The sequence below is a fragment of the Chamaea fasciata genome, unplaced genomic scaffold, assembly GCF_029207755.1.
Source record: "Chamaea fasciata isolate MVZ Bird 193981 ecotype frontalis unplaced genomic scaffold, bChaFas1.0.hap1 SCAF_3, whole genome shotgun sequence".
NCBI classification, from domain to species: domain Eukaryota; kingdom Metazoa; phylum Chordata; class Aves; order Passeriformes; family Sylviidae; genus Chamaea; species Chamaea fasciata.
Window position 1 is genome coordinate 43,255,145 of NW_027094088.1, and position 5,974 is coordinate 43,261,118.

The window sequence follows — 5,974 nt, forward strand, 5'->3', positions numbered from 1 at the left end:
GATCTAGTGGTGGTATTTCCAGCTAACAATGCCAATAATGAAAAGCAGTTTGTCTTTCTGCCCAAACCACTACCAGCAACTCAGGTGAGGAGAACAAACCAACTTGTTCCAGCAGAGACATGAGTTAACAAGGGATAAACCTCCCTGTGGCAAAGCTTCCTGTGCTAAGTTTATTTCTTTGGTTGTTAAGTACCAAAAGAAATATTTAATGTTCAGTGAACAACCTGGTTTGACAGAATAGCAAAGAACTGAAAGGTACCTGTTAATAGCAGAGAACCCTACTGTGTGGAGGTAAGCACAGAGCTGTTCCCACCAAACCTTCCAGAAGGGTGGTCCTTCTACCCACCCTAACCTACCTCAGTGTGCCAGAGGAGGAGAGGGCTCTCACCTCTTCTTTGCCTCCAGACCCAGCCTGCTGGCTAGGATTCTGGGGTAGCTTCCTGCAGCGTCAGAATTCATTCCCTCTAACATGAACTCTCAGGACTAGAGCTACACCTTGAGTTATTTACTGTTACTAATTTATACAATGAATGCAACATTTTGTTCTGATTCATGAAGTTTCCACAGAGAGGAAGTGACTTTTCAAGCATGTGCTTTCTTACAAGAGTTTGCATTAGTTCAGGGTTTGTTTTAGAGTTAATGCCTCTGAGCATTAGAAGTCTTTCGCTGTGCAAACTGCAGCCAAAGCTGCCATCCAAGTTCTTCTTTGGTTGGGACAATCAAGGAATTGCAATTAGGACTTGCATTCTCTCCCACTTAAAACTGTTGAGTACATCTACCATGATTTTTAGAGGTTTTCTTAAAAATAGACCCAGGAGTGTTACACAGGCACAGCTTTTTTTGACTGCTGGTATTCATGATGCTTGGTTTCTACAGTAATTCTGCAAGTCAGAACCCATTCATGCCTTTAAAAGGTAATAAAAGGGACTAGAGGCACCAGACATGTGAGTCAGCAGCTTTTATTTTTACAGGCATTTTTGAATACTCGTTGGTCGTATTGAGCAAAGGGTCTCTCTTGCCAACTAAACAAAATGTGGCATGTTGTATGGTAGAGGAAATTCTGTCAAAGAGGCTTTGTGCAAAACCAGTCCAAGTAGAGGGCCAAGTTGGGTGTATACTCAAATTCTTTTGCAGTAGCTTTAGATAGCATTGCAAAGTAAGTGTCCCTCCAGCCTTTCTGTCCACTACCTGAGGAATGAATGGGTCAGCAGAGGGGATCCAAAATCATTGCTTCACCTTTGTAGAGCTGTTGATGGTTGGCCACACTCCCCCACAGCTGCACACAAATGTGGAGGAGGCAGTTGCATACTGCTTCAGCAGTCATCCTGGTAGAACTGACTGAATTCAATGCAGACAATCCACACTTCTTACTTCTCCAAACAGCACAAGGTACGTCAGTGACACTTAGAGTGTCCTGACCTGGACACTGTAAAATCTCCAACGAAGTCTCATTGAGTTCTGTGGAAGCTGGATCAATTCAGACATTTCTGTGCTATCAACAGCCTTTCACAGTTCTGAAATTCATCTCTGAAGGCTCAATTTCAGGTGCTGATGCTCAAGCCAGTGTAAAAACAAAGGGGCTGCAGATTGAGTGTGTCTGCAGTAGCACATAAGATATTCAGCTCTTCCTTGTGGTAGGAGGCAGCTGATTCATGCTTCATTAACCTGAACAAAATTTGTAATATCCCCTCTATCCCTAAGCAATAATTAACAGCTGAGTGCTGTAATGACTTCATGTTTTACTAAGACTTCATTTTTTACTAAATATAAACCAGAACATTTACTAGCACATTGAGGAGTATTGCCATTAATAATTAAAAACTGAACTACAACTGTCCAAATAAATGAAGAGTATGTTTTATAATGCATGATTTTCGCTCTTATATTGCATTTAGTCACTTCCTAATTTGCAGCATCTACTGGTTAACTGCAAATTAATGCTATTCTGATGCACATGTGTTTTACCAATTAATTTTTAACGTCTGTAGTTATCCTCTCTCTATGAAAAGTACCTGTGAGTGCAACTGGGAGAGAAAGCAATTGGCCAGAAGAAAAGAATAAAGGGTAAAGAGAACAGATGAAACCCATGAAACCCCCAGGAAATATCCTAATTCATATCTTGTCTTTTAATCACCAGGACTCACCAGAAGATACTTTGCTTTGCAGGATTTCTGAGATCCTTCACCTTGTGGAAAATTACAGCAGCTTCCTTAGGACTAGATCTGATTTCATCCAGTTACTTGGAGAGCAACACACAGATTAACATGTGGACTTGAGAGAAAAAAAATGAGATAGAAAAGAAGATTGATAATCATAATTAAAATTCTGCGACACTCGTATTTGATGCTTTGTTACTGAGGTAGGTTGTATTGTCTCAGTGCCAGTGGAACTTAGCAGCAAATCACTAGCCATCAAATCACTAATACTGATTTTAAATTAAATAATGTCTCTGAGATTTATCTGTAAGAGCTCGGGTGTCTGAAAAATAATGTGGTACTTAATCATTCGACCAATTAAGGGCTGCAGGTTGAATATGCTACGTAAAAGACAGCCACTGTTTTCTGCAAGACAGAAAACTCTGGTTCTGATTTCATTTAGCAAGAGAACACCTGCTAAGTCAAATATTTGAAGTCAGATATATGAGATCAGTATTGGACCCAGCCTTTCAGATTTTTATCTTTTTTTCACCAGGAGATTAAAGACAAGACCTCATTACATGTGATCAACTGCTGTGGCATACTATTTTAAATGTAAACATTACAAAGTGTGAGAAAGAGAGGAAAACAAAGTGGATTAAATCAAAGTATGTGCCTTTATTTTTTACCTTCTAGTATAATTTACATACACTCACCTTCCTGTTTACATTGCAAAAATAGTCAAAATCAATGAAAATAAAATCACTTCCTAGCTAGCACTTTAAAAGAAAGCTTGAGCCTGGAGGAAATTTCACAGCTGAGCTGTGGGCTCATGGGGAAAAGGAGGCTTTATAACACCAGTGCTGCTGACACAACCTTCAGTGCAGAGATGCTAGCAGTTCTTACCATGTGTGCAAGGTCTTTCAGTTTGAGAAGAGATAACAAAATTAAAGGCAGTTTGCTTTCAAAGGCATCACTTCAGGTCTTACCATGGGCGGGTTGCAGTTAGGGGGAAACATAATCGCAATTCCTGATCTCTCCCTGACCAAACCCTCTTTAACACTTTTTTTCCGGACAGAATTTCTTTTGAAGTGAGTAAGAAGTTCTGAACAGAGTATTATATACAGGTATACGGCAAAGTCTAAATTGCTCAATATAATGGGGAGGACCATAAAAGCTGCAGACACCTGCATTAAGGAGGAGAGAGAAGCCACAGATAAAACTCCTTCTCTGCTTCCAGCATAGTACAGGTGCTCCTGTTTGCTACATCTCTATGGAGGACTCAAAGCCCTATGGCAATGCAGCCAGATGTGCTCCTGTTCACTTGGGCCATGCAGACCCTATGCATTCTGTTCTATGACAGTTTTTTCTAGGAGACACTGGGGTTCCTTTCCTTTGGTCAGTGGAAAAAAACCTCATTTAAGTATTTTATGCCAAAGGTCAATACCAGGGAGAAACAGAAGAGTGAATGATGACATGGATTTACACATTTGCCTACTGTGGCTGCATGTATTTTCTTACAGGGCAGTTCAGGTTAGAACAAATAAGGCACCTTTTGGTGCCTTGATACAAATTGAAATAGCAATGATTGGCACTTCTCATGCTCTTTTCTTGGGGGTAGCTATAAGCTGTTTAACGTCACCCCACTGTAAGTCCACAGTAGTTCTCTCTCTAAGATGCATTTGGCTAACCTTTTACAGCCCTCCAGGCAGGGAGAGGGGCAGGAGATCGAGATGGGTGGCAGGGACACCAAAGCAATCTTACATGATTTTACAGTAAGAACTTTGGAGAATGCAATTGGGTCTCCATGACAAAGAGTTGCACTGCTATAACACGTGCCAGTAATGATGCTTCCCACACCACTGCCCTGCAGCTCCACTGACAAACTGCAACACCAGCCACACAGGGATTCCTGCTGCCCCTGGGCTTATTGGTTTAGTACTTTGGCATGAATCACCATGATTATTTCCCACTGGCACCTGCTTGTCTGTGGTGTGTCCTCATGAGAAGCATAATGAAGGAAATGCACCCAACCCACAGCAGTGTGCAGCACATGGTATTAAATACATTCCCTTTAATGCCACCCGAGGGACTGTGATCGGAATACCTTGCAATACATCAGCCAGGGACATTATTCCAGGCCTTATTCTTGTTGGAAGTATTTGAGTCTGAATAGAGAGCTGAGGTTTCTGAAATGATAACTACCCACTTCCAACCCACACTACTTTTCATGATGTGAGCTGTGGGCCACATTTCTAGATTGCATGTTTCTAATCTAGAAAGTAGAAATCAAACATCCTCCTTACCTGTCATTTAGCCTCCAGTTTCTAAAACACTGGCTTTTGTTCTTTACACTGTTAACTGTTTCCTTGCTATTCATCTGTTACAGGATTTTTGCTGTGGGGAAACATTCATCTTTTGCACCAGTATTTCACAGAAACCAACGTGGAGCCTTGAGGGTACGTCTGGGACAGAGGCGACGTCTGCTGTGTCACTTTGGTTTCATATCTCTGGAAGTCACGAGGTGGTGAAAGCCTGAAATGGAAATACCCTTTCCCATGCCTGGGGGTTATGACCCCTTCTGCTGCCTAGGCCACTGAGCTTCAACTCCACACCATGAATCCCCAGCACTGCTGGAGTTCCTGCCTCAAGGACTTGACTGCAGATGGTCCATAGGAGCCATCCTACTTCTTTCCCCTCCTGACTCCATCCCTTCAGGGAGGAAGTGCAGACCTTGAGCCGCAAGAAGAGTCAAGGACATGGTTCATCCTTACCTTAATTGGAAAATGCTGGAGTGACACAAACAGCCATCTGGCTTCTCCATCAGGTTGTTAGCACTGTTTCACAGAGGAGTCTTTAAAGTCAGGAAGCGACCCTGGATCACTGGTGAGGAAAGGAAGGGACTACTGGCCAAGCATTTCTGATTTCAGCTTCTAGTGATCCAAGAATACTGCAGATCTTTGCTGAGGGTCGCAAATCAGCCCATCAGAGAGAAAAATGTTATTCAGAGACCAAAGTTACTTTAAAGGTCTGGATTTTGGAAAGGAATAAAGCAGAAGTGAAAGAGTCATTCCTGTTCAGCATTTCTGTCCATCCACAAGAAGCCCAGGAGTTAGTAAATCTGTCAGAGTTGTTTTAATAACTCTCAGCTAAAGCCTAATTCACTAAACCTGTCAATACAGAAAAGCTTTATTGCTGTGGAAAAGTAGATCCACTCAGTGCAAGCATGTATTTTGCTAAATGTGGGAGGACTATGGACATGGATAATCTCCTACTTTTGCTGCTTGTTTATATATTGTTTATGAACTGTCCTGTATTCCAGAAATCTATCTTCCCATTTGCCAGAATTTTGTGGTGTATGTATAATTACAGGGAGAGATTTATACACACAGAGTTGCACATAAATGTGTACCTACATGTGCAGTCTTCTACATTGCTGAAAGTCCTACCTGGGCATCTCCATGAAAAAAATACTATATTACTTGCTGAAATCTTTCTCAGTTATTAAACTTTCTGGCTGAATTGTAGCAGATCTGGGGAAGTGGTTTTATCTCCCTTCTTAGTTCTGTGGCTGGAAAATGGGGAAAACAGACCTACATAGACAGCTCTTTAAGGTACCTCAGGTGCTGGAAGGAGGACGGAAACTCCCAGGATAAAAATAGAGGACATGACCTGGGACACATTCAAGGTTACATAGAAGTTCCTGATGACTGATGCAGGCATTTCATTAAGCTCTGCATAGACATCAGGCTATGCAATTTCTGATAAGGCTAGAAAGAAAACCAGAACAGTTACAGTGTTCATTGCACAGCTGCACAGTGTCCATCCTTCCAAAGGAA

At 41.8% G+C, this 5,974-nt stretch overlaps 1 long non-coding RNA gene across 2 annotated transcripts; it reads left to right on the top strand.

The window, feature by feature from the left end:
• Nucleotides 1-2,111: 2,111 nt before the first annotated feature.
• On the top strand, nt 2,112-5,550 carry LOC136287692 (uncharacterized). Of its 2 annotated transcripts, none has more exons than XR_010720264.1 (3): nt 2,112-2,359; nt 2,692-2,803; nt 4,525-5,550. It is a non-coding gene; the product is annotated as an uncharacterized lncRNA (long non-coding RNA). The 2 variants fall into 2 exon arrangements; XR_010720263.1 differs by lacking the exon at nt 4,525-5,550 and adding an exon at nt 3,214-3,295.
• The last annotated feature ends 424 nt before the right edge of the window (nt 5,551-5,974 follow it).